The 17,998-nt window shown below is 42.4% G+C and overlaps 2 pseudogenes; one reads left to right on the top strand and one right to left on the bottom strand.

Annotated features, from left to right (window-relative positions):
• The window catches only part of LOC141271381 (uncharacterized), a 526,239-nt pseudogene that overhangs the window by 250,377 nt on the left and 257,864 nt on the right, over positions 1 to 17,998 (top strand).
• The window catches only part of LOC141271382 (uncharacterized), a 135,262-nt pseudogene that overhangs the window by 110,088 nt on the left and 7,176 nt on the right, over positions 1 to 17,998 (bottom strand).

Raw genomic sequence — 17,998 nt, 5'->3', positions numbered from 1 at the left:
GAGGCCAGACGGAGTCCAGAGTAACTCTGCTGCCTCATTACAGTGAATGGATCCCGCAGGGGTTTCATCTGAATTACATCACTTGGAAATTTAGATGGAAACCCCGATGTAAGTGCTCAGCCTAGAGCGCCGGATAAATGTTACGTAAAATGTTCCCAATAAAAGCTTCAACTCAGTCCTCAAAAAAAGCTAGTCCCAACTCAGGTCCGTCATCTGTTAAAAATATAAGGGACTTCCAAGTTACTGGTAGCAGAAAGGCTCTGGAAAAGCGAAATGGCCCTTGCCCCCCAAAAGAAATTCAGAAAATGTTGTGCTCCCAAATCCAAATGCCTATTCTACAATAATTTGTTCTCCAATTGTGAAATAGCGCTCCGTCCCCCTCAGATCTCGCCGTATGGGTGAGCGGTACAATACAGCAACATATGGGGTATTGCCACTTTTAGAAGAAATTGTGTGACACATTTCGGCACCATTTTTACCCATTGCCCTGAGAGAAAATGTAAAATCTGAGGGTAAAACATTTTTTTGTGGTAAAAATATAATTATGCTTTTTTCACTGCCCAATGGTATAAATTTAAAAATTAAAAAATACTCACTACTTCCCTAGATGAATTCCTTGAGAGGTGTAGTTTACAAAATGGGGTCACTTGTGGGGGTTTCTGCTGTTTCGGCATGTCAGCGACTCTTCAAATGTGACATGGTGTCTGCTGCCTATCCCAGCCAACATAGCGCTTCTTTCTCTTCCAAACCCTGCCGTGCGCCCAAACAGTGGTTTTCCCCCACATATGGGGTATCGGCGTGTTCAGGAGAAATTGCACAACAAATTTCATGGTGCAATTTATCCTATTACCCTTATGATAATGCAAAATTAAGGGATGAAAAACGTTTTTGTGGGAAAAATGTGAAAATTTTATTTTTACAGCTCAATATTATAAACTTCTGTGAAGCAGCTGGGGGTGCAAGGTGCTCACCACACATCTAGATAAGTTCCCTAAGGGGTCTAGTTTCCAAAATGGTGTCACTTGTGGGGGGTTTCCACTGTTTAGGAACATCAGGGGCTCTCCAAACGCAACATGGCGTCTGCTAATTATTCAGACAAATTTTACATTCAAAAAGTCAAATGGCGCTCCTTCCCTTCCAAATCCTGCCGTGCGCCCAAACAGTGGTTTTCTCCCACATATGGGGTATCTGCGTGTTCAGGAGAAATTGCACAACAAATTTCATGGTGCAATTTATCCTATTACCCTTATGATAATGCAAAATTAAGGGATGAAAATAGTTTTTGTGGGAAAAATGTGAAAATTTTATTTTTACAGCTCAATATTATAAAGTTAGTGGTTTTCCCTCACATATGGGGTATCAGCGCGCTCAAGAGAAATTGCACAAAAAAATTTGGGGTCCATTTTTTCCTGTTACCCCTGTGAAAATAAAAAAAATTGGGTCTAAAGTAACATTTTTGTGAAAAAAGTTAAATGTTAATTTTTTTCTTCCACATTCCAAAAATTCCTGTGAAGCACCTGAAGGGTTAATAAAGTTCTTAAATGTGGTTTTGAGCACATTGAGGGGTGCAGTTTTTAGAATGGTGTCACTTTTGGGTATTTTCTGTCATAAAGACCCCTCAAAGTGACTTCAAATATGATGTGGTCCCTAAAAAAATGTTTTTGTAAATTTTGTTGGAAAAATGAGAAATCGCTGGTCAACTTTTAACCCTTATAGCTCCCTAACAAAAAAAAAGTTTGGTTCCAAAATTGTGCTGATGTAAAGTAGACATGTGGGAAATGTTTTTTATTAACTATTTTGTGTGACATATCGCTCTGATTAAAGGGCATGAAAATTCAAAGTTTGAAAATTGCAAAGTTTTCAAAATTTTCGCCAAATTTCTGATTTTTTCACAAATAAACACAAGTGATATCAAAGAAATTTTACCACTATCATGAAGTACAATATGTCACGAAAAAAAAATCTCAGAATCAGGGGAATCCGTTGAAGCGTTCCAGAGTAATTGCTTCATAAAGTGACAGTGGTCAGAATTGAAAAAATTGGCCCGATCATAAAGGCAAAAACAGGCTCTGGTGCGAAGTGGTTAAGGATGTAAAGATTGGAAGTTTGAAAAATTGCGACATTTTTCAAACTTTTGCCAAAATGACGAAATTTTCACAAATAAATGCAAAAAATATCTACCTAAATTGACCACTAACATGAAGTACAGTGTGTCATGAAAAAAAACTGTTTCAGAATCACTGTGATCTGTTGAAGCGTTCCTGCGTTATTACCACATAAAATTACACTGGTCAGATTTCAAACATTTGGCCTAAAAATTAAGGTCAAGAGTGGCTTGATCTCTAAGGGATTAAATCTCTTCAGGACACCACAACAGACACATATAATTTCATTGCATAACTCAGATATATAAACTTAGTGTTTAGCCACACACTCAAACAAGTTTAGTTCATTATTTGGTATAGTTTAAAGTGCACCTGTCAGCAGGATTGTGCTCAGAAAATGACATACACTGTCAGGTGGGCGACATTACACTGATTAAAATTATACCTTGGTTGAGGAAATCCGTCCTGTGGTTTTTGTGTAATCTTTACTTTCAGTTTGGAGATAATGATATTCTCGTGCTTCAGGGTGGGACTGTGGGGTGGGCTCTATCTGATGCTCTGCTTACATATTTAGCTATATGCTCTTATGACAGGTCACTATTCCTTCTCTGACCTGACCTCATGTATCAATATATCTTATACAAATACCTCATGGAGAAGATCAACATGTCATAAAATATAGTGACAATATATCTACCATATGACAACATGTATACATGTGACAGTAATAGGACTAGTAAGACCACACGTCAAAACACAAGAGGAGAAACAAAAAAAGGGACGATATAGTGGTCAAGGTAATATAAAAATAGCAAATTTATTAAATATTTATTACAAAATGTATAGGTCACAAAAGGGGGAGGGCATGCGAGAGGAGAATCCTGTTTAAAATAAGGGGTGCTAAGGAACAGAGCCAAAGTGGTAAATTCCAAATATAGTTCATATATGAACCTAAGATAACATTCTGAAAACTATGTAGGATAGCAATACACGGTGCTGGAACACCTATACATGTTCCAGTAACATATAAGTATAACAATATCACAGCAATGCCATGTCAAATATAGGGGGTCTAACGAAGGCTTGCCGAAATGGCCGTAGGGGTGGGTGCGCTCAGGTTAGCCTGACATGGCATGGTTGTGATATTGTTATACTTATATGTTACTGAATATGTATAGAATATTGCTATTTTTATATTACCTTGACCATTATATCGTCTTTTTTTGTTTCTCATCAATATATCTCAGTCTATCTGTACTACATCCTAATCTTCTCCAGAGACTTTGACTCTCATTGCCTTTGTGTTCTTTCCATTCTGAGACTACGACAAAACCTCCTGTTATGGCTCTAATGTCGAATAACCATGAGCTAGGGACTCCTTCTCTATCCCTAAAACTAGGGACACCCTAGTGTGAAGACACAGCATGTAATCTTAATTATCCAGATGTAAATTCAGTAGGCCAGGAGCCATACGCATTTATCATTATGTTGACACTTGAGTTGATATTTACTGAAACTAATTGTGTGCTAGCTTTGCAGGACAAGGACACAGGGTCATGGAACAATGATGTTTGCTAATATGCTGATTACATATTGTACCAAGCCAGCTAGTTTGTTGACCTACAGAGCAATGGAGGACAAATTATGCAAATTGATTAAATGCTCAAACAATGAGACATGAGCCCCTACCACCTTCCCCCCTGACCTGTGGATGATGATCTGACCCACAGATATAAATATAAAAAGGGATTCCTGTCGTTCTGCAATGAGAATCAGAGTGACTTGCCAGAGCAACAGCTAGCACACCATGGCTCCAACAAGAGGGACACAGATTTGAATTTTGCAGGATGCCAACTTAAGGGACCACGGCCCTGGCTGCAGGAATACAGATCAACTCCATTGACTATCACAGAACGCATGGATACATTTGTGAAAACCAGATTGGGACACTAGGGTCTACTGGCCACATACTTCAATAGACTGTCAGCTGCTTAAGCTTGTCGTTACCTCCTCTCTGTGGGTGCCCACCAAAAGTGGGGTGCCACTGGTGGGGGTAGTCTACCCTGGAAGCCCCTCGAAGTCGCAGATGCTCTAATTCCTGATGAGTCAGCGGAAGGGTGAGACTCTAAATTTGCATCTTCTTGGATATTTGCTGGGACTGTCCTATATGTTATTGTCTGTTTGGTGGTTCAATAAAGTATTGCCACACTGTTTTACCCTCACTCTGTGTTTTCTGACTAGTATTCTGCTCACATGAGACCCCTTGTCTCCACACCTAGCTATTAGTAAGGAGAAAAGAAAAAACAGCTCACCCTTTGATGCAATACGATTTGCTTAGAAGCTCATGATCCACGCTACAGCAGGGTGTCAGTCAATCCAGGGGAAAGAAGAAATTGATCCAGCTTCAAATCCAAGGTTCAAGAGCTTGGAAGATCCACCTCACCACGAGAGACGAATCAGTATCATTCCAAACACTTCCACATCAAATTTCACATTGCTCTCAGTTCTGATCCTTCTCTACACTGACTGCCGTTTGATGCTCTGCAGCATCTCTACATAGTAGCTGCAGACATCAGTGATGATAGCTGGGTGTATTCTTTTCTACCCTGCATAATACTGCCTACTTATAATTGTCAACCCCATTCAGGGGAAGAAGTACAGGACCCAGAGAAAAATCTCCAGTAACACCCAGTTGAACTATAACATAAATGATACACTGCTCAAAAAAATAAAGGGAGCACTCAAATAACACATCCTAGATCTGAATGAATGAAATATTCTCATTGAATACTTTGTTCTGTACAAAGTTGAATGTGCTGACAACAAAATCACACAAAAATCATCAATGGAAATCAAAATTATTAACCAATGGAGGCCTGGATTTGGAGTCAACCCCAAAATTAAAGTGGAAAAACACACTACAGGCTGATCCAACTTTGATGTAATGTCCTTAAAACAAGTCATAATGAGGCTCAGTATTGTGTGTGGCCTCCACGTGCCTGTATAACCTCCCTACAACGCCTGGGAATGCTCCTGATGAGGTTTTGGTGGTCTCCTGTGGGATCTCCTCCCAGACCTGGACTAAAGCATCCGCCAACTCCTGGACACTCTGTGGTGCAACGTGACGTTGGTGGATGGAGCGAGACAGGATGTCCCAGATGTGCTCAATCGGATTCAGGTCTGGGGAATGGGCGGGCCAGTCCATAGCTTCAATGCCTTCATCTTGCAGGAACGGCTGACACACTCCAACCCCATGAGGTGTGGCATTGTCCTACATTAGGAGGAACCCAGGGCCAACCGCACCAGCATATGGTCTCACAAGGGGTCTGAGGATCTCATCTTGGTACCTAATGGCAGTCAGGCTACCTCTGGAGAGCACATGGAGGGCTGTTCGGCCCTCCAAAGAAATGCCATCCCACACCATTACTGACCCACTACCAAACCGGTCATACTGAAGGATGTTGCAGGCAGCAGATCGTTCTCCATGGCATCTCCAGACTCTGTCACATGTGCTCAGTGTGAACCTGCTTTCATCTGTGAAGAGCACAGGGCGCCAATCCTGATGTTCTGTGGCAAATGCAAAGCGTCCTGCACAATGTTGGGCTGTGAGCACAACCCCCATCTGTGGATGTCGGGCCCTCATACCACCCTCATGGAGTCGGTTTCTAACCATTTGTGCAGACACATGCACATTTGTGGCCTGCTGGAGGTCATTTTGCAGGGCTCTGGCAGTGCTCCTCCTGTTCCTCCTTGCACAAAGGAGGAGTTAATGGTCCTGCTGCTGAGTTGTTGCCCTCCTATGGCTCCCTCCACGTCTCCTGGTTTCTGCTTCATGCTCTGGACACTGTGCTGACAGACACAGCTATCCTTCTTGCCACAGCTCGCACTGATGTGCCATCCTGGATGAACTGCACTAGGTGAGCAACTTCTGTGGGTTGTACTGTAGACACCGCCTCATGCTACTGTACCTCTAGGGGTGAGAGCAATGGTAAAATGAAAAAGTGACCAAAACAACAGCCAAAAAGGATGAGCACGGAGAAATGGTCTGTGGTCACCACCTGCAGAACCACTCCTTTATAGGGGGTATCTTGCTAATTGCCTATCATGTCTACCAGTTGTCTGTTCCATTTGCACAACAGCAGGAGAAATTGATTCACAAACAGTGTCGCTTCATAACTGGACATGTAGATTTCCCAGAAGTGTTATTGACTTGGAGTTGCATTGTGTTGTTTGAGTGTTCCCTTTATTTTTTTGAGCAGTGTAGAATAAAATCTACAAGCTAATATCTCCGTAACGGAGAGGAAAAATTAAGAAATATAAGCTAAGTATTACTCAGCTCTGCAGTCACTATTCCATGATGTGACCAGATAAAATGCTCAAACTGGTGAAATGTGCTCTGAAAACCTTATAGAGCAATGCAAAGCTGGGTAATTATACTAGTCTCCTATAAAAGGAGAATTTCAAAAATGGAAAATGTTTTAACAAACCTGAGATCCTTAATGTAATTCTTCCTTCAATACTTGATGCAAACCATGGCAGCTCTCCCTCAACTATACAGGTCCCACAGTAATATATTAACATATAGACAATACAAACGATAGATACAAACAGATGGATCTTAGTATTTAAGGAAGTTGTTTATTAATCCTTGGTTACAAGTTTTAAAGGGGTGGTCTGACGCCTCGCTCTTCTATGAGGTCTGGTATCAGGTGCGGGTAGATGCTGTTGAACTTGATTAGGACAGTTGAAAAGCGAACCATCCAGTCCCCAGTTGGTCTCATCTATAACACCATAATTATTAGATGTGACATGCATGGTGTTTGACGTTTGCCTCAGCAACTGTCCCGATCATGTATACCAGAGAAGGGCTGGTCAACCCCTTTAAGATGAAGTTATAGTGTTCACATAACGGTAAAGTATTCTATATACATGGTGAAATACATAGGATTGTTATATACATTCTACTTGCTGATGTTTATTGCTCATTACATACAGTACATTTCCTAATCATTAGCATTTAGTATTCTAAATTGCTTTCCCATTTAGACTTCTGACTTCACTTTTACTGTAAGTGTTCATACACATTTCATCAAAAATAAAATATGAAATGAAATGACTACTCCTCTGTGTAATTTCTCTGATGTGTAAGAAAATATAATTTCTTTGTGAAACATTCTCCAATTCTTATTGTGAAAATGGCTTCTCCTCAGTGTGTATTCTTTGACTCATAAAAAGAGCGGATTTACAGGAACAACAATTCCCACATTCTGGACATGAAAATGGCTTCTCCCCTGTGTGAATTCTCTGATGTGCAGTAAGATTTGCTTTCTTGGTAAAACATTTTCCACATTCTGGACATGAAAATGGCTTCTCCCCTGTGTGAATTCTCTGATGTGCAGTAAGATTTGATTTCTGTATAAAACATTTCCCACATTCTGAACATGAAAATGGCTTCTCCCCTGTGTGAGTGCTTTTATGTTTACTGAGATCTCCCATGTTAATAAAACATTTTCCACATTCTTGACATGAAAATGGCTTTTCACCTGTGTGAATTCTCTGATGTACAGTAAGACTTGCTTTCCTAGTAAAACGTTTCCCACATTCTGAACAAGAAAACAGCTTCTCCCCTGTGTGAATTTTTTTATGTGTAACAAGGGTTGATTTATGGGTAAAATATTTCCCACATTCTGGACATGAATATGGTTTCTCCCCTGTGTGAATTCTCTGATGTACAGTAAGACTTGATTTCTTGGAACAACGTTTCCCACATTCTGAACATGAAAATGGCTTCTCCCCAGTGTGAGTGCTTTTATGTATACCAAGATCTACTTTGCTAGCAAAACATTTCCCACATTCTGAACAAGAAATTAGCTTCTCCCCTGTATGAGCTTTTTGATGTTCAGCATCCCTATTGTTATTGTCATTTTGGTTAACAGTCTGTAATGAATCAGAAGATGGGACCTGTTGATAAGGAATAGATGATAGATTTTTGCTGTGAAGGGCTGGCGGTATATCTGTAATAATGTCATGCTCTTCATATTTATATGGTGTAATGCCATAATCAGCTGCTTCAAAATCAGTAACAGCCAGATGTCCCTCTGACGCACAGTCACCTGCCAAGAAAAAAAATATTATTTTTTCATAAATGCTGCCTTCGGAAACAAATTGTAAGAAAATTCAATTACTAGCTGACGAAGACAGGGGTACCAACTGTAGACTTCAATGCAAAGACTAATATATTATGATATTAAGCCAAGTGGTTGAACAATTTTTAATTTTTCTTCTTTTATAGCTTTTTGTTTAAATGTGCCTGTCACCAATTTTTTTCAAGACATGTTCAGTGAAAAATCATAAAGAGGCCTGTAAGTCAGTGCTATTAGGTGGTGTCTGTCTCATACACTCCCTGACAGCTACATGAACTATAGCACAGAACAAAACAAAAAGGGAGGAGCAGGATGGTCTTGTACAAGGAAGCCACCTGTTACGGGCACAGGTGGTGGAACCACTGTGCTGCGGTACAAGAAGGGACAGGAGGGGCATAACTAGGGACCTCACCCTGACCGACCTTGGCTGTACGGCGGCTAGTCGACTCTGTGAACCAAGGAGGGACCAGGGAGGTGGGTCAGGTGCTACTCCGGGACTGACCTCGGGTGGAGGGCTGGTGCCCCCAGGGGACTGAAAGCAGACACAGGCAGGCATGGCAGAGGGATGGACCCAGCTGTTGGCGGGCATGGCTAGTAGGCAGGCAGGTGGGCACGACTAGTAGACAGGCTTTCGAGCAGTGCTGGGATGTGAGAACTGACAACAGTGTTAAACAACAAACCTTCAACATTGCACAGTTGAGGGAGGTGCCTTAAATAGTAAATGTCCTCCGGTCAGCTCGTGACCCCTTTAAGAGACAGGGAGCGCACGTGTACCCCGGGCAGAATTGGTATGGAGGGAAGCAGGAGGAGTGGGAGCCGGAAGAGAGGGAAGTCGGAGGAGTTTCACTGGCCGGGGGTTGCGGCGGTAAGGAGGTCGGCATCTCTGCCGGAGAGAGGCAGGAGGCAGAGATGCCGGCGGTACAGTACCCCCTTTACACCCCCACTTTTTCAAGCCCGAAATGAATTTTTCCAGAAGAGGAGCGTGGATGTTGTCCCTGGGCTCACAGGACCTCTCCTCAGGACCAAACCCCCTCCAATCTACGAGTAAAAAGGTTTTTCCTCTTATCCTCTTGGTAGCCAGGATATTCTCTACCTCAAAAACGTCTTCGGTGCTGACTGGAGCAGGAGAGGTACCCAAATCTTCAGAGAAAGGATTGAGGACGACAGGCTTGAGGAGAGACACCTGAAAGGAATTTGGGATCCGTAACAAGGCAGGGAGTTTAAGTTTGTAAGCCACCAAATTAATTTGTTTCGGAACCTAGATGGGACAAATAAAACACGGGACCAACTTATAAGAAGGTATTTTGAGATGGACATACTTTGATGACAACCAGACTTTGTCCCCTGGACGAAATAGAGGCGGATCCAGACGTCTCTTGTCTGCATGTTTCTTCATCCGCTCAGAGGACTGCAGCAAAGCAGACTTGGTGTCCTCCCAGATCTCAGAAAAGCTTTTTACGAAAGATTCACAAGCAGGATTGTCGACAGAAGTAGAGACAGGGATTGTAATATTAGGATGCTGACCGTATACCACAAAAAACGGAGATTGGGCTGAGGATTCGCTCACATGGTTATTGTAGTAAAATTTGGCCCAAGGCAGGAGTTCAACCCAGTTACTATGGTGGGCATTGACGAAGTGCCGAAGGAAGTTAGTGAGGATCTGATTGATACGCTCTACCTGGCCATAGGATTGCAGATCATAAGCCGATGAGAAATCCAATGCGACATTCAGAAGCTTGACCGTGGCCGTCCAGAAGTGTGAAGTTGGACTCCTCTATCCGAGACAATATGAAGGGGCAGGCCGTGGAGATGGAAGATGTGGAGAATTAATTTTTCAGCCAGCACTGGTGCAGAGGGAAGACCAGGCAGGGGAATGAAGTGAGCCATCTTGGAGAAGCCGTCCACTACCACCCAAATGACAGTAAAACCGGCCGATACAGGAAGATCAATGATGAAATCCATCACAATATCCTGCCATGGGGCGTAAGGCACTGGTAAACGAAGTAGTCGACCAGTCGGAAGTTGCCTAGGAGTTTTGTTTCGGGCACAGGAGGAGCAGGAAGAGACAAAATTCGCAACATCCTTACGCAGGGTTGGCCACCAATAATGTCAGTAAATGAGTAGAACTGTTTTCTTTTGTCTGGAATGACCTGCCAGTTTAGACAAATTACCCCAGAGAAGGACCCTCCTCCTATCTGGTGTCGCAACGAAAGTCTTACCAGGAGGAAGATGAGACAGATCAAATGGGGCGACAGTAATTATCCTGGAGGGCTCAATGATGTGTTGTGGTTCCTCCTCCTGATCGGACGACAAAAATGATCTGGAGAGTGCGTTTGTCTTGATATTTTTATCTGCCGGCTGGAAGTGGAGAATGAAGCTGAAGCGAGCAAAGAACAGAGATCATCTGGCCTCTCGAAGATTAAGCCGTTGAGCAGACAGTAAGTAAGCAAGATTCTTATGGTCTGTGTAGATGATCACTGAATACAAAGCCCCCTCTAGCAAGAATCGCCAGTCCTACAGCACCAGTTTGATTGCCAGCAGCTCCCGATCTCCAATGGAATAGGAGCTTGGTAAAGAAACTGCAAGTCACCATACGACCGGACGAAAATTTCTGGGTGAGGACTGCTCCGGCCCCTGAGGACGAAGCATCCAGGAAGAACTGCTTGTTACAGTCAGGACGCTGCAGCACCAGAGCCGATGAGAAGGCCTGTTTCAAGAACACTAAAGAACTTTCGGCCTCAGGAGTCCATTACTTGGGATTAACCCCCTTGTGAGTCAAGGCAGAGATGGGAGTAGTCCGAGAAGAAAAATGAGGAATGAACAGGCAGTAATAATTTGCAAAACCAAGGAACCGCTGAATAGCCTTCAGCCCATCAGTTCGGGGCCACTTTAGAACATCAGACACCTTCTCACGATCCATTCTTAGACCGGTTTCCGAGATTATGTACCCCCAGGAATGGAAGAGAAGTCTGCTCAAAAACGCACTTTTAGATTTTGGTATACAGACAATTCTTCCTGAGCTTCAGCAATACCTGCAGAACATCTCTCCAACGTGAGGGCAGATCAGGAGAAAACAGCAGAATATCGTCCAGGTACCCCACTACTCGTGTAGAGAAGGTCCCGGAAGATGTCATTCACCAGCTCTTGAAAGACTGCTGGTGGGTTGCAGAGTCTGAAGGGCAACACACGGTATTGGCAGTGGCCATCCCAAGTATTGAATGCCGTCTTCCATTAGTCTCCCTGGCGAATTCAGATCAAGTTGTATTCTCCTCAAAGGTCGAGTTTAGTGAAGATTTTAGAGCCTTTAAGGCAATCAAACAGCTCAGAGATGAGAGGCAGAGGGTACTTATTCTTAATAGTAATTTGATTAAGCTCCCTATAGTCGATACAGGGCCGAAGAGAGCTGTCCTTCTTCTTGACAAAGAGTCCTGCACCAGCCAGAGAGGTGGATTTCTGGTTAAATCCCCAAGCAAGATTCTCCTCAATATATTCAGACATAGCATGGGTTTCGGCCTGCGACAGGGGGTACATTCGGCCACGGGACGGGAGAAGCACTCGAAATGAGGTCGATGTTTTTTTTTTGTTTTTTTTTACACTTGATAAAGATTCCAGTACGGCATTGAAACGTGTAGTGGATATTAAAGAACCTTTTAATGAATATCGCAGCAAGAGACTTCCTTCCAGCAGTGCAGCCAATTTTTAAACGTGTTTTTACTCTGTTTTGGTACTTTCCCCCTGGTGGATCCTCCCCCAGCCACGGGGCTTCAGACAACCACCCAAGGTGAGAAAACCTATTGTTATTATTTTCTCCTATATTAGGGTTTTACCATATTGTGCATTTCTCCCTTGACAGTCACTGTTTATTCATCATTTTGTGATTATGAGTGTTGCTACTTGTTATCTGACCTTGTTTTTGGGTTCTCCTCCAATCTCTCAATACACTTGCTGCTGATCTCCAGACTGACTTCTAGTGTAAATACCAGGGATCTCTTGGACTCATTGACTGGTTTAACCCTGACCAAGCTCACTGTGTTTTGCCTCACTCTGCTGGTAAGCATAATAATACTTAAAATAATTATAATCCTAACAAGATAACGGGCCGATACTGTTCGGATGCAAGCTACGGTGGATTAATTTCTTGGAATGTCTCACCTGGAGAGTGAATTGGCCAAACAAATTGAAACTTAAGTATTCCTTAATGCTGATACTGTTTAAGATATATTCTCTAGAAAATCAAATCAGGTAAATTTAAGAAATTCTTGCTTTTGCTTTAAAGTTGTACATTTTTTGCCCTCAATCCTCTGACTTTGAACAACTTGCTAGACTATATATTTTTTTTAATTACAAGAAGATTCTCAGATGTGGGCATTCTTTCCGCCTTTTGGGTCTCGAGAGTTGTTATGTGTGGAAACCTTTGATGACCAAAACAGTGTAGAGTCGGAGACTTTTGCTCTTTTTGTTCAGACAGTGGGCTGCAAATTCTTAGTGGAATGATCTCGGCATTTGATGTCAATTTCTTCTCGGTGGCTTTGAGAAAATCTACCTAGATGAACGGATATTTCCTTGATTTTTCCAAGCTTTTGTTGCTATATTTATACAATTTAACTGAATGTTACTACAATGTTTCAATAGCCTTTGACTATCTCAGTCAGAGAGATAGACAGAGAGACATTATACACAAAATGCACACTACACAGATAGACAGTGTTTGACTGTTATGCCAGTGACTCGCACGGTTGGTAAGCGGCGTCTTATTCACTGCACACACACCGCTATGCTTCTCCCAGTGTCAGACCATCTCGCTGAGCCGCCTCATGCAAACAGAGTCTCCACCCAGCCATAGTGAGGTGCGGCCAGACTCTGCAGGAATTTAAAACCACTGTGTCCTGCAGAGTTTTTGTTTCCCTGGCGATCCCCTGGCAGCAGTGGATAGATTAGGCAGCTCCTCCCACCACACCTTGCCTGAACTTAGGTTCTAGTTGCAGGTTGTCTCTAGTTCCCTGTCTAAAGCCCCCGTCTCACATAGCGAGATCGCTGCTGTGTCACGGTTTTCCTGACGCAACAGCGACCTCACCAGCGATGTCGCTATGTGTGACACTTTGCAACGATCAGGCCCCTGCTGTGAGGTCGCTGATCGCTGCAAAGTGTCCTGGACCATTTTTTGGTCGTTGCTCTCCCGCTGGTCAGCACACATCGCTGTGTGTGACCAGCGGGAGCAGCGATCAGGCTGGTAACTATGGTAAACATCAGGTTACTAGGGGCACACGCGCACCTAGTAACCCGCTGTTTATCATGGTTAAGAGCTTGCTAAAGTGAGCGGTAACCTCCCGCTCACTGTAGCAGAGTGGTAACCATGATAAACAACGGGTTACTAGGAGCGCGTGTGCCCCTAGTAACCCGATGTTTGCCATAGTTACCAGCCTGCTCCTGCTTCAGCAGGCTCGTAACCAGGAGCAGGACATCGTGGAACGATGCTTTCCACGATGTCGCGGCTCCCCTGATCGTTGGTGAGCCTGCCTGTTTGACAGCTCACCAGCGACCACATAGCGACGCAGCAACGATCCCTGACAGGTCGTATCGTTGTCGGGATCGCTGCAGCGTCGCTAAGAGTGACGGGGCCTTAAGTGCTTTATTGTTTTGTCTATCCTGTTACTGACCCAGCTTGTTTACTTGTTCTTTGTAATCTCTCTGCTCCTGACCCCAGTTTCGCACTTTGAACCTGTGCTGCCCGACCTCGAACTTTCTGATCACGACTCAGTATTCCCCTCTTTGCTTTGTTTTGTGCCTTTTACCTGTAGGTCAGCTGCTGCAGGTCCGGGCACTGCCTTTGAGTGTCACCCAGTGACTACCTTAATGACCCAATCCTATCCCCACCATCAGAGGCTCTAGTGAAGGTAGTGACTTAATTAGGCCCCTCCAGGGTAAACCTAGCCAGTAACGCAGGTCTGGCTCTCCATGATTGATCAGGTCTGGTTCTAACAGGCAGGACTTATCCACCTTCTCCACATGTAATCTATCACAGTCTCTCTGCATGGCACATATCATGGATTTCGTGGGGCAACTTTTTTTTTTCTTTTTTTTTTAATGCCTTAGCGTCATAGGCAGTTTTGACCATTATGACTGATTATTTCTTCTTTGTTTGCCTTCCTTTTAACCCATACTAGTAGCTATACCTATTTTAAGTGACAGTCACATGAGGGCTGGTTTTTCAGGAAGAGTTGTTTGCATCAGTGGCATCATTTTTGTGTACATTCACAAATTCAAGATGACAGCACGATGTAAAGGAATTGTTGGAACATTGTGAACAACTGAACTCTGAAGTCTCAACACTAAGACAAGGGTGTGACTCTAACAGGCTTAGGAACATGAGGTCACAGAGATGCATCAGGCAACTTGTAAAACTCGACATGGAGAACAGCAAAGGTCAGCGGTATTGGAAGGTAGCTAACCCAGGCCAGGACAGGTTATTAACACATATCTCTAATTATCAGATGTACCAAAGGGCACAGGAGAAACGGACTCCTTAACAACACAATGATTCCACTGACGTTGCCTGCCTGTTCATCATGATCCAATCTGTACTGAATAAGCGGCCAGTGCTAAAGACATCTCCTCCCTGTCCATTATGTTTCATACTGTACTACTGCCGCTGCTAATCCCCTTAAACAGCTACAAATCTTTTGCTTGTCTATTATGTTCCATACTGCGCTGCCCCTGAGATGGAACCCTGCCCTGCACGGGGTATATCTAAGAAAATACTCCCAGAATGGGATAATTTTTGCACAGTTTGAAGAATTTTCGATTCTCAGTTTCCAATGTCCTTCTCTTGGAAGGGATGCCTATCCATCACAGAATAAAATTTAGTAAAACAGATGCCCCCCAAAAATTTAATTTCTCATAGCTAAAATTAAGCAATGCTTTTTATTTGGCATACATAGCTGTGCAGAACATAGTACTAATTCAAGAGAATCAAACACATATTTATACCAACCTGCGCTGTCATCTGAAAGAATCTCCACTTTATACCAATCATCACCCTTCACATATGTATCTGTAATATTAATATGGGTCAGATCTTCATCCTGAAACAAATATTGTAAATGTCACAGACAGATGGAGAAGTCACATCTACGATCAGCTCTAATCCTGCCATCTTCACGTTTCTCGTTACACAAGAAAAAAACATATAATACTGGTGGATTAAACAAGATCAAACACAAGACCTTCACAGCCGTCTACACATTATAGGGGACATCTCATGTCACCTACCTGATGATCCTGAGGAATATTGGGATTTTCTTGTTTACAGTCCTGTGGAAGAAGATGACGGGGACATCTCTCTGGTGTTGTCCTCTTTCTGGATAGATCTGGAAGAAACACAAACTGGGACTGAATTCATTCTTTACATACAGATAATTATAGGCCATGTGTATTTAGTCCTCTCTATTACCCGGTGACGTGAGGGTCTGGGGAACTTCCATCATAACGTTCTTGTACAGATCTTTGTGTCCTTCTAAATACTCCCACTCCTCCATGGAGAAATAGACTGCGACATCCTGACACCTTATAGGAACCTGACACATACAATGATACAGTCATTCCCCCGATCTCTTCATTGTGGTACTGTATAATGTCCCATCATTCCCAGCAGTGTCACCTCTCCAGTCAGCAGCTCAATCATCTTGTAGGTGAGTTCTAGTATCTTATGGTCATTGATGTCCTCATGTATCAGGGGGTGAGGTGGAGGCCCCGTGATTGGGCTCAGGGGTCTACCCCATCCCTCAGACACAGGGTCCTGACAGCGCTCACTAGAGGTCTTCTTCACTACTGTGTAATCCTGGTCATGGAGAGACACATTAATAAATCTCACTACAGACATTTCCAGAGTCCTCACCTCTCCAGTTCTGTCCATCTGTTATTCCCATAGATAAGAATGATGTAATGTGACGTCATCAGAATCTCTCACCTCTCCAGTAAGCCGGAAGAGGATCTCTAGGGTGAGGTGTAATATCCTCTCCACCATCTTGTCACTGTTCCTTTCCATCCTTGTTGGGTCAGTCAGGAAAATTCTCTGATGTAGAAGATCTCCATTGAGAGGATCCAATATAGTAGATATCTGAACTGGAAAAAGATACGCTGATAAATAACATCATACAGAATCATGTGTAATAATACTGGAGACTTTATATCCAATCAAGGGCAGCAGAAATGATGCTGACATGTATGGCACCCAGGTCTAAAAGTTACCCTGAGGCCCACAGCAATCTAGTTAAATCCTGGTAACAAAAAAAAAAAAATAAAATAAAGAAAGAAATTTTCTACTGTGGACTAGTTTGCAGACGAAACTCGGTCTTGAAAAAAAAATTGGGCAGCATATAGATGACCTCTGTGTGCTACTCATTTTATACTGACTGCTTGCTGGAAATAGCTTGGGAAACCTCCTAAAAGAACCTCAGTGGTTTTATCCCCTTGGCAATATATGAGGCAGCAAAATACAAGGCATTGAAAAAGAATTTGTACCCTGTGAAATTTTTCTATTTTTTTCATGTTACAAACACAAACTTAAATGGATTTTATTGGGATTTTATGTGATACCAACACAAAGTAGGAAGCATTGGTAAAGTGTAAAGAAATAATTTTTTCAATTATTTTAAAAATATACATCTAAAAATTGTGACATGCATTTGGATTCAGCCCCTTTTAGTCTTATACTCCTAAATAAAATCCCAAGTGCCATATTGCCTCCAGAAGTCATAAGATTAGTACATTAAGAGAATGCCAAGAGTGTGCAAAGCAGTCATCAAAGCAAAAGGTGGCTACGCTGAAGAACCTAGAATATAAGACATATTTTCAGTTGTTTCACACTTGTTTGTTAAGTATATAATTCCACATGTGTTAATTCATAGTTTTGATGCCTTCAGTGTGAATGTACAATTTTCATAGTTATGAAAATACAGAAAAACCTTTAAATGAGAAGGTGTGTCCAAACTTTTGGTCTGTACTGTATATATATATATATATATATATATATATATATATATATATATATATATATATATATATATATATATATATATATATATATATATATATATATATATATACACACACACATACATACATATATATTAGACTCAAGACATAGGAAATGGAACGCTCTCTGGTACTTGTAACGATAGGAGCTCTTTCCGCCAGCATACAATATAACAACAATACCGGACACTGTGTTCAGTGAAGGTACCCTCTTTTTGGAATACAGGAGCATGAGATTGTGCTCCTATTTGAACTTTATCTTGTTCTTTCTTGTTCTAGTTTTGATAGTTGATGTTTGTATAGATACTGCTATCAAGACACCAATTAAGTTGCTTGTGAAATTTAACTTGTGTGACAATGTACATCATATCTTGATAGGGGAACATGGGATCTGAAATTATATGTATGACCTGGAATGTGAGGGGTCTCAGATCTCCTCGAAAGAGAATTAAGGTTTTCTCTCAGATTAAACGTCATCATCCTCACATTGTAGCTTTGGTTGAAAAGCACCTGACCAGAGACTCAGCTCGCTGTGTGCAGAAACCATGGGTGCAATGGTCCATCCATGCATTCCACACGAGTTACTGTAGAGGGGTGACCTTGTTAATACACAAAGATGTTAGATGGGAGGTCAAAGAGGCTTGGAGAGACCCTGAAGGACGCTTTGTTTTTGTACATGCATCGGTAAATTTGAAGGATTATGTCATAATATGTGTC

This window comes from Phyllobates terribilis, unplaced genomic scaffold, assembly GCF_046119375.1.
Source record: "Phyllobates terribilis strain yellow unplaced genomic scaffold, ASM4611937v1 Scaffold_5__5_contigs__length_657084704, whole genome shotgun sequence".
Classification (NCBI taxonomy): domain Eukaryota; kingdom Metazoa; phylum Chordata; class Amphibia; order Anura; family Dendrobatidae; genus Phyllobates; species Phyllobates terribilis.
The sequence above is the reverse complement of the archived record's forward strand: the minus strand, read 5'-3'. Positions and strand labels throughout refer to the sequence as shown.